Genomic DNA, 16,044 nt, shown 5'->3' with positions numbered 1-16,044 from the left:
TGTCTTGAGTAGGCACATGTGCTTATATGTGTCAGACATATAGAACATATAAATACATTTATTATGCACACCTCCATGATAAAAAATCACTTATATATGTTTATTTATGTACTTTTTGTAAAAATTAATTTTGTGTGCTTATCAGACCTGAAACATCTTGTTTAAAGCTCAAATGGGATCTCAACTTACTCTCCTTGTGAAGACTTATGATCTACTAAGGGAAATTGGGTGGGTAAGTGGATAGATAGCTAGAGAAAATATGTAATATAGTTACATATCACTAAAGCACAAAGAGAACCTCTTACAGCACTCCAGAAGATAGTAAGATTCCATAAATTTTAGCTGAGCATTGAAAGAACAATTTGGGCATGCAGAGATGGCATGGGGTGGGGAGTACATATGGACTAGACACTCTATATGGAGGAAACTGTTTAACCAATAAATTCGAAGAATTTGAATTTACTCAAATTTACTCAAATAATAAAACTCAAATAATAACAATAAGAAGGTATGTATTTCAAGATTTATTGTCCTACGAATCATTGTAGGAAATTGGAGCTGAATTTCCATCCCACGGTCAAATGCCCACCACTGGTAGGTTGAGTTTTTTGTTGTGGTGGTGGTTGTGTTATTTTTTTTTTGAGGCACAGACAAAAAAAAAACAGTGTATAATTGTACATAATTACAGTAAAAGGTTAGCACTGGTGAATGGCCACAAGGGGTATTAAAATAACAAATGGCTAAGCGATGCTTCCTTGCTCCTTCTGTCTGGTGCGCCTAGTTAGCTATTGGGGTAGAAAATCTGGAGCAAGGTGTTGTCCATTGCCAGTCGTTGTCCCCTTCTGGCTGATTTCCCCTTTGACCTTTTAGGGTTCAGGCTGTTCCCAGACTTCATTTGCACACCCTTTTCTGCTTGCTCCCTAGCTTAGCACTCAGTGTTTCCACAGCAGATTAATGACAGCTAATAATATCTGATATATCTGGACATTGCCACATAATGAGTTGTAGTCCCACTGGGTCCCAGAAGTGTCACCACTAACAAATTCACCAGACCTGCACATAATTAGCATGTAAAGGGAGTGATCGCACAGTAAATCTGTAGGGGAAGATGGATAGCCCAGGAGAGAAAATATAAAAGGGGAAAAAAAATCCCTCCTTATCATGCCTTACTAAATATATGTTTCTTGGCAAGAATATTTTCTTGATAACAAACTGTGGACAGGTTACCTTTACAGTAACATTATTCCTTCCATGGCTGATAGGCAGAATTTCATTATGTCACTGCTAATGTTTCAATATTTCTGCAAAATGTCACCGTATGTAAATGAGGAGAGGTTAGGGTTTCCCTTGCAGTTTTCTTTAAAGATGCACAGTCCCCTTTTCATAGTGGCTTTGGTGCTCCCTCACTCTCTGTGACAGGCTGGAATTTAGTGATGAAACACACAAGGAATTTACCCTTACCTTGCCCAGACTAAAGGAAGTGATGCATATACTCCAAGTTTTACCCTAAAAGCTACACATGTAACATAGTCATGGCCCTCATAGCTACAAGCATAACATAGACTTGGAGGGCAAAATAAAGACAGAGAAGGAATCCAGAAACCCACAGTGAGTTGGTATAATTACCAACTTGGAGATGGATTTCTCACATGATACTGAGCATTTAAATCCACATGGCAATTTTAGGATTTGTCTCATACAATCAGAACAAAAATGGAAATGTTTCTGATTATGTTTGGTATGGCTTGAGGGCTTTGCCCTTGATCCTTCAAACCCAGTACATGAGTCTGTGCTAGGGTAAGGCAAGCTACTTGCAAGATGAAAATACGGCTAGGAAATAAGCTTGTTGAGGAAGACACTTCTGAAATTTGGGTCAATTCTTTCACTATTAAATGATTGTAATGACACAGCCAGAAGGCCGGGGTAGTAGTACAAAGAAGTGTTTTGTTTTGTTTTGTATGTTTTTAAACAGCCATCAATAGAGCACTTCTGCACGGTGCCTGGAGAAAAGTGCTCATGGAGACTCTTTTCCCTGTCTTTCACTCTGGTTTGGGTGGTGTGACAGTGTCACCCCTTGTATCTTATGCCTCACAAGTCTGCCGACATTTATAGAGGTCGGGGGAAGAGAATCATTCCTCAAACTGGCATTCTAGAGAGGTAGTCCCAGATGCTCAGGACAATATAGTACGCAATCACCCCTTGTAACCTGATAATTACCCTCCAAGGTGATCAATGAGGACCCTGAAGGCACAGGCTCTTCTTCAGCCCTCAACCCTGCACTTAGGCTTCTGTCGCTCACCCTACTGACACGTGACCTGGATGACCTCCAAAGCGGTCACTTTTAGGCTGTTGTGTTTTTTTTTTTTTTTTAATTTTCATGCTCCAAATCTTCAGTGGTTAATTCCATTTGCATCCATGGTTTCAACTGTCCTATCCTGCAAATTCCCACATGCATGCTTCCAATTTGTATCTCTCTCCTGAACTCAAGGTCCATTTGCCAATGGTCTACTGAACAATGAGTGGTCTACTGAACAATGGTCTCCAGAACACTGCAAAGTCTTCTCAACCTTATCATGCCTAAATTAGAGGTTTATGCCATCCAGTTCAGCCCCTACCCCAAACTAGCTCCTCTTGTACTGAAAAATGTGATAATACCTCAAAGTACCCTCAAAGCCATTCTAGATGTCATCCTTTCCCTCACCGCCATATTCAGTCAGTGACATAACTTTCCTAAATGCTCTTGACATCCTTCCCCTTTTATTCAGATATTCATTACCTCTCATTTCTCTTCTGGATTACAGAATATATTCCAAATGGGTCCCTGATTCATCTTATCATTTATCCATCTTTCCCCACTTGCTACCAGAATGATCTTTCTAAAACACAAATACAACCATGTTATTCCTCCCCTAAACACCTTCCAATGGTTTCCCCATTGCCCAAATAATCAAACTAAAATTCCTAATTCCTTAAAATAGCATGTGCAATTCTCCTTTGTCTGCCTACTTACTGCTTGCTTCGTCAGCTTTATCTTTTCTGTTGTTTTTATTGTTAGAATTGTGGGATCCAGGTCCTACTGTATCAGAACCTTCAATTTAAGAAGATGTTGAGATTATTTGAATTCATATTTAAATTCTGAAAACCACTAGTTGTTATAGCACACTGGTTCTCAAACTTGGCTGTACATTGGAATTATTTGGGGAGTTTTCAAAAGTAATGGTGTGTGAATCCTATTCCCAAAGATCCTAATTTAATGATTTTTTAGATATGACACCAAAAACATGATTACTGAGGAAAAGAATGAAATTGACAAAATTCAACATCTTTGATGATTGAAAACTTTTGCTCTTTGAAAGATACAATTAAGAGGATGAAGACAAGCCACAGACTGGGAGAAAATATTTGTAGATCATATATTTAATATAGAGCTTATATCCAGAGTATATAAAGATAATTCAAAACTCAAAAACAAGAAAACAACGTAGTTTTACAATATGGGCAAAGATCTACACCTCTCCAAAGATGACACGAATGGCCAATACACACATGAAAATGTGATCACCATCATGAATCATTAGAGAAATGCAAATTAAAACTATAATAAGATACCACTGCACTCCTGTTACAATGGCTAAAATTCTTTTAAAAAGATGGACTTCACTAACTGTTGGTAAGGATATGAAAGAGCTAAAACTCTTATCCAGTGCTCATAAGAATGTAAAACATTACAACCACCATGGAAGTTTGTCCGTTTCTTAACACAATTGCCTCATGACTTACCCATTCTACTTCTAGATATTTAGTCAACAGAAAAAAAGATATTTAGTCATTAGAAAAAAAAGAACACTTACCCTAAGTGGGAAAAAATGAAATGTTCATCAGATAATAAATAAACAAATCATGGTATATATAGAACACTATTCAGCACTAAAAGGGAGTAGACAATTGTTATACACAATAACATGTGTATTACATAACATGGATGATTTCAAAATAATTATGGAGAATAAGAAGGTGAATCAAAAAAGGACCCTGGATGGATTATTTACATAAAACTCTAAAAAATGGAAATATATTGATAGTGAGTATAAACAGATTAGTGATTGCTTGGTAATGGGAGATAAGGAGGGCTGAAAGGAAGGGCTTCCAGTAGGATCAAATGAAGATTTTGGGGTGATGGGTATATTGACTAGTTTGATTGTGAGGATGCTTTTACCACCATACACATGGGTCAAAACAAAACAAGTTGTACACTCTAAATACTGTATGTCTATTATCCCTCAATACAGCTGTTAAAAGAAATATGAATGCTCATGATAAACCAATTGAATCAGCTTTATTTTTTGTTTTTTTTCTTTATGTATATTTTATGTTTAGCAATACAAGTATACTAAATTTCTTTCCCAGTGTATTATGTCTCTTGAATTCCCACACACCTTCCCCAGGTGAATTCTGTCTGGAAAACCATCCACATAAATTTCCAAATCACTCCTTATGTGAACTCTTCCTAGATTCTCCTTGCATGACTTGGAGGGCTCTGTTCTTTATGTCTTCCTATATTTATTATGGTTATGCCATATCATTCAAACTTTTATACATCTGCCTCCCACATTAGATGATGAGATTATTGTGGGAAGGGACTTAGGACGATGGCTATAGGATTTAATATTTGGCAAGTGTTAAAAGCTGTCAGTGTACAGAGAAAAGTGGATACCATCAGCCTGAGCCACAGCATCTGTGAAAAAGTAAACTCTGGTAACAGCAATAGACATGGGGTTAATGGGTTGGTTTCAGGATAACATAGGTTCTCCTTAAGAATTGGCAGACATTAAGAAGAAATAATTGTTTTCAAGAAAGTTCCTTGCCTCAAATGCTCCAGGAATCTAAATACTAGGGGCTTTTAGCTCTAGTTCCCTTTACTATTCCCCTTGTCTGTAATCACTGGCATAGGCAACTTTTAGGGCAAAAAACAAATGCCCTGTATTTCATATCCATTTCTCCTGTTTGCCAAACAGAATGCTCTCTTGGGTGTCTCTGCATGTTTAAGTCTTAGATATCATTCAGGGCAAAAAACAATGTCTACCTACTTCATAAAGCCTCCTTCTCTACTGCTGTTGATAATGATTTCTTCTGTTTCTGGATTCTTTAGAGTAATTACTGTATAACTTGATACTTATATTCAAATTAGAAAAAAAATAACCAATAATATAGGAGAGTAAATGATTCATTTAGCAAGAAGACTGTAAACAATGGAGATCAGGGCAGTCTTCTATTAAACCATGACAGCACCAACTGCAATGACCTGCACAGAGTGTCTTTGAGGAAATATAAAAACAATAATTATTTGAAAATGTGTTCTTTTTTCAGTGTTTTGTTCAAATAAATATAATGCTGAAAATTGTTCAAAAGAGACAAGGACTTTTATAAAAGTCTGGATTATAAAAAAATTATTTTCTTACATTTAACAGTAAGGATGGCAGGTAGATATATAAACCATTTAGTGAAGGCATCAGTTGTAAAGTAAAACTACCCTTCTATTAGTCTGAGTTCAAAAAAATTGACAAGGATCCATCATGTTCTTTCTGGTGGGGAAGAGAAACATTCATAGGAAGTTAATGAACTGAATACATTCTCAGCTCTTGAGATTATTTTGAATTACTTGTGAATTATTACCTATTATCTATTACTGTTATTATTTCATAATAATAATATTTTGTCATAATAATAGCTACCATCCCTTGAATACTTATTGCTGCCAAATACTATAATAACCACATTTTTAAGCTTATTTATTCATCACATAATCCTGTGAGGAAGATTCTGTTACTACCCCCATTTCCAAGGTAACATATTTATATTTTCCAGTTTAATTTGAATTAATTTATCCATACTTGATCTTTTCTTGTATATTTGCTATCCAGCCAGAGTTCCAAGAGAGAAATCTGGAATCAAATGTGGCTTCCCTCTCTACCCTATATTCCACTCTAAGTTAACTCAATGCAAAAACTTGCTCTTTCCACTCCTCCCCTTGGCCATGACCAGCAGCCCAGTCCAGGCTGCCACTGGCTCTCGTTGAATAGCACTACTTAAGTGTTCTTTTCACGTGCACTCTTCACTAATGTCCAGTCCGGTCTCAAAACAGTATCCCAAGTAGTCATTTTTCCTCCAAACACAAATACAATCACGCAGCCCCTAGTAGGGTGATGAAAGATTGGAATCCAGAAAACATCCGGCAACTAACATTAAGGTCATTATCTTCACCGTGCTCTCCACCTCGGCCTTGACAAGGTTATATTACCAAGATCACTTTGAAGCCAAAACAAACACAGAAACAACAAGATAAAGAAAAAGTGAACAGTGCTATTCATCTCAGCATATAATGACTCCACGTTCCCCATGATGAACGCAATAAGAGGTAATATGCATTGAACACTTACAGTGCATCAAGCTTGGCTTGAATTAACTGATGTAATCTCAACAAATGTATGAGGCAGTTTCTCTTATTAGTCTTATTTTACATGTGAAGTTATGATGGCTCTGACTCATTCGGACTGTGTAAGATCACATAGCTACTGAGGGGCAGAACTGAATTCAAAACCAGAAATACTTCTCATGCCAAAGCCTGTGTATAGGCCACTGTATGAGTGGTTCTCAGTCACTCCCCCAGTACTGTATTTAATCATGAATAGTTTGTAATTCTTCTTGTACCACTCTGAAATGAAATTTTTAGATAGTACAAGGTGTCTAAAAATGTGAAAAATATTAGTACAAAACTCTAAATATAATATAAAGGAGTAATAAAAAGAAAGGATTTTACAATAAAGTGAGGTGCATTTTATTGTGCAAATATCAGACACGTCAATAGTAGAAGACATACAGCTCAAATACCATGAATGCAACAGATTTAACTGTGGAAGGAGGGGATACCTGGGTGGCTCAGCAGTTTAGCGCCTGCCTTTGGCCCTGGGGCGTGATCCTGGTGTCCTGGGATCGAGTTCCACATCGGGGTCCCTGCATGGAGCCTGCTTCTCCCTTTGCCTGTCTCTTTCTCTCTCCCTCTCTCTCTCTGTCTTTCATGAATAAATAAATAAATAATCTTTAAAAAAATGTGGAAGGATACAGGTGGAGAAGGATAAAAAGTGGTATTGGTCAAGTGATGTGTTTTTCTAAAATGGTGAACAAGCCACTGCAATTCTCTAAATAACTACAAAGTGGCATCTTATCTCAGTTTATGTAGCAGTTGTATTAGAATATCCAATGTAGATTAAAATTGAGTAAGATAACAACAACAACAACAAAAAGCAACAGCAGTAGCAACAACTTTTTGTCCATGTTACCTGAGCTAGGCTTTAGGTTCAGACCACCGGATTCTCATGTACGGGAATTTCCAGCAGGACTAACAGAAGCCATGTGATGCACAAGAGGCTCCTTGCAGGGCAGAACTGACCCACACAGTGCAGTGAAAAGTAGGTCTTCTGGCTTCTGTCCACTCAGTGCTACCAGCACCCCTTTAAACATTGTCATGGAGCACCTGGATGACTCAGCAGTAGAGTGTCCGCCTTTGGCTCAGGTCATGATCCTGGGGTCCTGAGATCCAGTCCCACATGGGGATCCCCGCAGGGAGCCTACTTCTCCCTCTGCCTATGTCTCTGCCTCTCTCTCTATGACTCCCATGAGTAAATAAATAAAATCTTAAATATAAACAAACAAACATTGTGACGATTAGCAATGCCCCCACAACTATCTTAAATGTCCCCAGTGATGGTACTGCCCCACTGAGAACCACCCTATTTCATATCACTCTCGGGTAAACAAATAGGACATAATGCCTCTCTTAATAAACAAGAACCAAATTTCTTACTTTCAACTTGGAATCTCAAGCTCATTAATCATACAAACACAGCATCGTATGATCTAAAATAATGAACATCTATTGGAAAAATGAAACTCACAAGGAATTCAACTTTAACAAGAAATTGATAGCACGAAGAAAATGTACCTCTGATTCAGAGACCATCATTACAATTGGGATCCAAGATGTTTCTTTGGAATGGAAATCATAAGTCTAATAATCAACAGGTATACACAGCTAATAAAGATGAACATATTCCTTGGAACTTTGAGACATTTTATGTGACTGATTAAATATAATTTTTGAACAAATGTGTTACTTTGAAAGGTTAATTATTTGAGGGTGCTCAGCCACACTTGATTGAAGCAGTATCATTGGGTTTGATCCACAACCCAACGCTAAATTTCATTTAGTGAAGTCATTCTTTTACAGGCACCTCTTTATATTTTCCAGCCTGAAAAACTGTGTATCTGTTGCTTTGAAAACGAATGTTGTTTTATTGTTTCTGTTTCATATTTATAAACACATGTGTGTTTATGTATGTATACAGTTACATGTATGTATAACAAGAGGCCTTGGTAAATAATTGTGATTTTAGTGTACAGTGAAGGGATGTTGGGAACTGCTAAATGCCAACAACTTTGTGTAATTGTTTCCTTCAATCTTAAAACCGCCCTAAAATGTGAGTGGTTAGTAACTTCATTCTGCAGATGAAGAAAGTGATACTCTGAGAAAGTAGGTGGTTCTACCAAATAAATCAGCCAGGAAGCAAGAAAACCACAGTCCCAAGCCAGGTGGGGTTGTCTGTTGAGCCTGGGTCCTTTCTACTAGACTATTCTGTTGCAAATGAATGCAGTAATGCTTATGCGGACTTGAGATACCAAATCATTGCACCAAAGGCAAAATGAAAAGAAATAGAACCCTTCCAGTGACCTCCAAAACCTGTAAAAGCAAAGTTGCTTGAATCATGTCCAATCATCCATTCCTAACTGACTATAAAGCCCCTCTGAAGAACCAGGATGCTCCAAGGCAGATAATTTTCAAACTAGTATTCTAGAGCTCAAGAGAGAATTTAAAATGAATGGTCTTTTTTGGAGTTCAAAACTGCAAGATCTTTGCTTTTTATAACTTTGAAACTTTTATAAAAAGTTTAATAGTAGAGAAAGTGAAGAAAGCAGTAGGATTCTAAATTATGTGTAGCCAATCATTATCATTGTATATATACACACATACAGTATGGCGCCTTTGTTGCTTTTATTTTATTTTTTTAATTTTATTTAATTACTCATGAGAGACACACAGAGAGAGAGAGAGAGAGAGAGAGAGAGAGAGGCAGAGACACAGGCAGAGGGAGAAGCAGGCTCCATGCAAGGAGCCCGACGTGGGACTCGATCCTGGGTCTCCAGGATGACGCCCGGGCGGAAGGCAGGTGCCAAACTGCTGAGCCACCCAGGCTGCCCTGGTTTTATTTATTTATTTTATTTTTTATTTTTTGGTTTTAAATATATATGTGTGTGTCACAAAAGAACCATGGCAGTGTATTATTATTACTATCAATATGCACAATATATGCACAATCATTAATACTACTAATATGTATGTTTTTGTATATATACATATGTATGTAAAATTCAAAGTACCATAATATTTATATTTCAGTAACTGTAAGGAAAGTGGCTTTATTGAGCAGCTACTATGTTCCAGCCTCCATTCATACTTTAAAACAGACTTTGCTCTCAGAGGAATACTCATAAGTTAGACCTGTCTTATTCATTTTGCAGATCCACAATTGAAGCTTAACATGGCAAATTTTTTGCTGACGTTTGCAGAATGTAACTGAACTGGGGCCTGAATCCAACTCTGTTACTCCAAAGCTGATGCTTTAAAACCAGTGAATTATGGGCAATTGTCTTTCTCTGCACTATTGTCTTAGTTTTAAAAGGAGTTGTATTACATTTCTAATTGAAAAGTGGTCATTAACCACTAATATAAAATAAACAAAGCCTCTACATCTCATAATTGACAGTAGTCAATTACTTAGGTCCAACATGAAAGGTAAAATAGAAGAGTGTGTACTTAGCTATTGAATTTGTTTCATAGAGAAAGTTTCGTCTCATTAATTCTTGATAAAAGTGGAATTAAAATCCAAGTTTTTAAGTTGGCTAATAAAGAAAACCCCAAATTTGTTTTACAAGTGCTAATTAATAAATGCAAAGTAATTAGAATAGTGCCTGGCACTTCATAAATACAACTTTTAGCTATGCCTGCTATTATAATTATATAATGGGAGCTCAATCTTCTTGTGATGGAGGAAGACTTTCCTGAGTTCAACAGTTGTTCCCTATTTCTTCCAACTTGAAGAAACCCTCTGTGCCCTAAATCCTGAATAAAACAATGATCCTTTAACAAATCCTAAATAACCATACACTTTTAAGCTCAGAAGCCAAACTCATGGGAAAATTATAAGTCAAAAAGTTTAATTTGTATTCTATAGACAAAATGAGTGTCTGATCAGTGGGGTATTCCACGGAATTTTGGTAAGTAGCAAATTCTTTAAAAAGAATTTCAAGATGGTTCTACCATCACATGGTCCTAAAATATAAAAGCACACAAAGTGGGTCTTTCTTCTGGTAAAAGCCACACATAAGAAATAGGCATATGATAATATTCTTGGAATGTGACCTCATAGTAAAAATGCCTTCTTTTTATCTCAAGTCTGCAATTTGGAAAACAAAATGCATCATTTCACAACAGGAAACCACTGGGAATGATGAGGGGCATAAAATATGTTCAAACAAATTAAGCTTATTTAATATGTTTTGACTCTTCCATTTTTGTTTCCTTCTCTTGAACATGCAGTCCTTTGTTTATAGCTGTTGCACGGGGGAAAACGAGCGCCTTATGTGCATGAGAGATCCGTCATATGATTACCTGGAGGAAATTAAAATGATACACAATGTAATAAGGCAAATGGAATGTTGAGCAATTATTCAGGAAATCTGATTGGCCAATGTACAGGGCAGTAATTCCTTAGACATTCCATTCTCAGTGAGATCTTGTACTACCCTCGGAGATGTGAAAAAAAATCCCCTTGCCTGTAGAACCCCCATGGGAAGTCAATGCAAATCAGTGTACTTCCTCTTGCTCTTGCTCTGCATAAAGGACCTGTAGGGCAAGGAACATGTGTCACAAAAGCACCATGGGAGCATATCATTACTACTACTAATAAGAATAAATGGAACCTTCACATCTATAAGTAAATCCTGGGAGGTATATATTTTTTTCTCAGTCTTTAAAATCAATAATAAGTATCAGGGCATTTTCTCGGGATTAATCACTAGCTGGGGTTTTGTTACTTTGATGTGGAATAAAGTCCAGTCATTAATCCTGAAGAAATTCTCCGCCTTTCAGTCACTGATACAGAACCACGTGTGGTTGTTGCTCTATCTCAGATTCAAGGATAATGCTCAACAATACCAACTAGGGCATAGAATTTAAAACAACTACAACAAGAACAACAACAACAACAACAACAAAAAGTAGAGGAATTCTTAGCCTCTTCTGGGTTATAGGAGTCAGAATTTAATACAATATACCAGGTAAATCTTTTAAGAATCTTGCCATGCTTCTGGGTAGCTACAAGTCCAACATGTTGTGAAGAGTAGATTTGTATCTGCCAACCTGCCGAGGCCCTTTTTGCTTCAGTATTGAGGTGAATAATTCCAAGAAGATCAAAAGCAAATAGCATCACATGGTTCTTTGCCAGGTAGGCAGCCACTGCCAGGCATCAACCTCCACCTATGGGGGAAGAAAACAATTCTGTGAGGGAGGAGCTTATCAGCCGTAACAATCATTCCCACAAGGGTGAACATACGTGCGTGTACTTCCTCACCCAAGTACGGGTGTGGTGGAGGAACAGTAATAGTTTCAGGTAATAGCTACACACGAAGGTCAATGAGAATATTCTGCAGTCTTTGAGTAGGACATCAGGAATCATTCATTTGAATAGGACATTTAATGGTTAATGTTTCCATATGACAATTGCATTAATTATCTATAGTAACATATATGCATACTACTAAAATTAGATACTTTTGATAATTCCGCAGACATATTTATTAAGGATTAATGAATTAGCATTTGGGTTATTTTTCTGCTACACAGAGGGACTAATTTGATTGTTGGGAGTATCTCACTGTAAAATGAAGAGATTATGGGTAAAGAAATCTTCACACAAATACATAGCTCACGCTAGGATCTGTGACTTCCCCCTCCCAAAATTCCCCATGACTTTCTCTCAAAGGAATTTTCTTTTTTGGACTAAAGTGTCCACATGCTCAAGTCCATACAAGGGTGCAAATACAAATAATGAGAATCGAGGCAAAAGCTCTTGGGTTCTTATAAGCCTCCCATTAATGTTAGCTATTGTTATTATTTACTGCGTTGTTTTTTATGTCTTTTTAGTCCAAGTTTTGGGTCATTCTTCTTTAGGTTATTTCTAACAGTTATGTCCAATTCTTACCATAATTCTGGCATGTGGTTATTTTTATACTCATTTTAATCGAAGAAGTCGAAGCTCATAGAAGTTAAATTTTTATCTAATTTATCTACTCCAAATATGCATCTTCCCCAATAACATTGACCCCTTTCTATCATCTTTGATCATGCCATTCGCCCACTTCTATTGAATGGCACGATCATCTTCTTGATTGGCTTCACAGAGAGATCTTCATCAATCTAGAAGATGTCCTCAACTTGGTCATCCCCTGGGTTGTCCTTGGTCACATTTCCTTAAAAAAAAAAAAAAAAAATTCTTTTTTTTTTCTTGGTTGCATTTCCACTGTAGCATGGTTTTCAATGTGCCTTGGTTTCTCTCTAGCCTAAAAAGCATATAAGAAACTTTCCGACTGCTGCTGACTGGAAACCCCTTGACCTCCCACATCTAAATCAGAGCTCAACTTCAAATCAATACTTGAATGTTTGATGAATCTGAAAACTGAACTCCAACAAAAATCTATTAAAATTAAGCTTTGCATGGCGTGTCCATTCACCATTTTGATTCTGATGATCTGAGATGAAATTTGCACTGCAATTAAAAAAATGGCTGAATTATGATAAATCATTTAGCTTGAACACGTCTAGGTGAATTCAGTCAGTTCAAACTCAGTTGTTGTGTCAGTGATGGTTTATATTTCTCTTCCTCAATGGAAGTGCAAACTAGCTAAAATGAAATGAATGAAATTAATCCCAGAAGGAGAAGTCTTTCTTTCTCTTCTTGGCACCCAAGATTAATACTTAAGTGCACCCAAGATTAATACTTAAATGAAGGTCATTGCCCATAAATTTTTGGAGTCTTCATTGAAAGTGATTCTTGGCCTGCTTACTGTACTAATGATTGCCTCATCTCTTTAACTTACTGAAAAAAAAAAATCTTCTAAATTGATAAGCATTTCTATTGCTTTTAAGTGGCAGCAGGTATGTAATTTATTCATATTTGTTGTTTTAGGATACATGCCTTTAACACTAAATTTTTGGTGGCTTTTATTTTCAAGTTATTTTAGCTAGAGAACTACTGAAGAGTTCATGTCTGTCATAATATTTTGCTTGTTATATTTACTTCTGATTTCTACCCTAAAATTCAAATTCTAGTTTTAAGGAAACTCAGATGTCTTTACCATGGGATTTATTACTGATTTTTTAGATGCATGATGTGAACATTATTTAAGATTTTACTTTTTTCCTAAAGTTTTCTCTTATTTTCCACTGACTGAGTTCTGAGTTAACATTTTCTACATTCTTAATAGCAAGGATCTCATGTGATAAGGTCAATGAATAACACACACAGAACCTTTACATCCTGAAGAGTAATATATAGTATCTTGTATCCCAATTAGGTGGAACAAATATGGTACAATTTGTAATTATTATAACTATTACCATTATTTTTAATGAATCCATTCTTGAATTAAGGTTCTCTTTCGTTTACTCACAGTATTGTAAGAACTGTTATAAAAAATGAGCAAGGCTTTCAGCCATTTATAATAAAAGCTGAATGACTAAACAGACCTACATTTTTTTATTTGCATTAATGAGCTCATCCTCAAATATATATGCAATAATATATAAAATTAAGTTATAAATGTGGGGATGTGCTCCAAGTCACCATGAAAATCTGCATGTAAATGCATAATAATCACAAATCTACAATATTACAATATTAAAAAATACCCACAATTAAATTATCATGTGGAAATAATCATAATGTTATTGGAAACTCAATTATTGTGGCAACCCTTGTCGGGGAATTAGCAGAGTATGGCAAAGGCAAGTCAGACCTGAATTCATCAAATATATATTATCACAATATTACATGTTCACTTCGATTCCATGCAAAGACAAACATCCTCTCTCACTAGTATCTGCTCAATGCATTTGTATTATTCATGAACAACTCTGTGATCTATTATACATACAAAACTGATTGTACGCTTCTTGCCGCAGGCTATGATGCAGAGACACAGAATTAATTTTATTATATACACATGCATGATAATTGTGAAGGATTCGGTCAAATACCAAACTCTGCTCCTGTGCCCCATTATTCCACTTCCCCCCCAAAAAGGGTCTAAGGTCAGCAGGAATTTCTCTTTGAACAGTGAAACTCTCTCTCATTTAGAGTACAAAGTTCCTGGGCACTAATGAGTCCCAAACTGTGCAGAATAATCCATATACTCCTCTCTAGCAAAGCCAAAAGTTCCTTCTGTTGATGCCCTAAAAACTTTGGTCAAGCAACATCACTAATTAGGAACGCTTGGAAGGAAGCGGGCTCCACGTGGCCCGCCTGTATTTGGCCCGTTCCCCAGTGCAGGACACCTGGGTGAGTGTCGGACACCAACCAGGGCTAAAGCAGGGTTTAAAGGTAACCTCAGTTTGCAGCTTTAGGACTCCCTACTTCTTCCTCAGCGGGTACCCTCCCCTGTTCTACTACCTCCTCCCTAGGACTCTATTTAAACGCTCCTGTTTCCTTGCCTCAACTGTAAATTCTTTTTTCTTATTTTTTAAAAATTTTCTGTAAATTCAATTTGCCAACATAGAGTATAACACCCAGTGCTCATCTCATCATGTGCCCTCCTCAAAGTCAACTGTAAATTCTTAAAGGCTTTGTTTACTTTGATTTTTTTTTTCGCCCTTCTGTCCCCCATGCCTGGAAGAGTATTCAGGATATAGAAAAAAAGAAATGTTTTTTCTTAAGTTTAAGGGATTTATCTGGTGGTTGTCTATCATACTCATTTTCCAGATTGTTCTATACTGGTACCATCCAATAAACATATAATAGAAGCCAAATTAAATTTTAAATTTTCTGCTGGATGTATTTTGAAAAATGTAAAAAGAAATGGGTAAAATTCATTTTAATAATATTTTATTTAGTCCAAATGATTATCCTTTCAATAATGCTCAATATGAAAAGTTATGAATGAGACAATTTTCTTGGTATAAAGTCTGCAAAATTTGGTGTGGATTTTATACTTACCAGTTCATCTCCCCCAGGGCTAGCCACGTTTAATAGTTCAGTGTCCAAGTGTGGCTAGTGGTTACCACATTTAGACTGCACCAGTCCATATGCTGAGAAATTCACTGACACTAAACAGTCAAGCTGGTTTAGCTGAGTGTATTCCATATGTGCTGTCAACTGCTTTCACTTGTCAAATGATTTTCAATGCCACGTGATATAGCTTCAGATTCACATAACTTTATTTTTCTAATTAGAGCAAGTAAATATAACTAGTGCATAATAAAATAATACTTGTTTTTGTCACAGACAACTCTTCTAGAAGTGGCAGGTGAGAATGTCAGTCTTACACACAATTTATATTATTATAATAAATGAGGTGTCATTTCCAGTATTTGAGTAAAATGTGTGTCTAGAAGGAAGTGTGGCATCAGAGAATGTGAGCATAATTTGGAGGCGGACAAATGTGAGCAAAAATCGTATCTCTGCCATGGGGCCATATTTCTGTACTTTGGGTTCCTAATCTATAAGGTGGGGTAACAGTATCTAGCTCTTGGGCATGTTAGAAGAATTAAATGAGATATAAAGTGCTTGAGGCAGTGGCTAGCATATATGGCACTTGATAAATGTTCACTATTGTTATTTTTGTCACTGTTTTGATGATTTCTAAAGACTCCTAAAA

The 16,044-nt window shown here is 36.5% G+C and overlaps 1 long non-coding RNA gene across 1 annotated transcript in view; it reads right to left on the bottom strand.

The window, feature by feature from the left end:
• Positions 1–6,869: 6,869 nt before the first annotated feature.
• Positions 6,870–16,044, bottom strand: part of LOC112920465 (uncharacterized) — a 28,880-nt gene continuing 19,705 nt past the window's right edge. The window contains exons 4-7 of the long non-coding RNA XR_003235071.2: positions 12,375–12,642; positions 11,449–11,650; positions 10,948–11,017; positions 6,870–10,783 (exon numbers count right to left, since the gene is read on the bottom strand). This is a non-coding gene — a long non-coding RNA (uncharacterized lncRNA). The remainder of the gene's footprint in view (positions 10,784–10,947; positions 11,018–11,448; positions 11,651–12,374; positions 12,643–16,044) is intronic.

Source organism: Vulpes vulpes, chromosome 12 (assembly GCF_048418805.1).
Source record: "Vulpes vulpes isolate BD-2025 chromosome 12, VulVul3, whole genome shotgun sequence".
Classification (NCBI taxonomy): domain Eukaryota; kingdom Metazoa; phylum Chordata; class Mammalia; order Carnivora; family Canidae; genus Vulpes; species Vulpes vulpes.
Note: the sequence above shows the minus strand (reverse complement) of the source record. Positions and strands in the feature narration are given on the sequence as shown.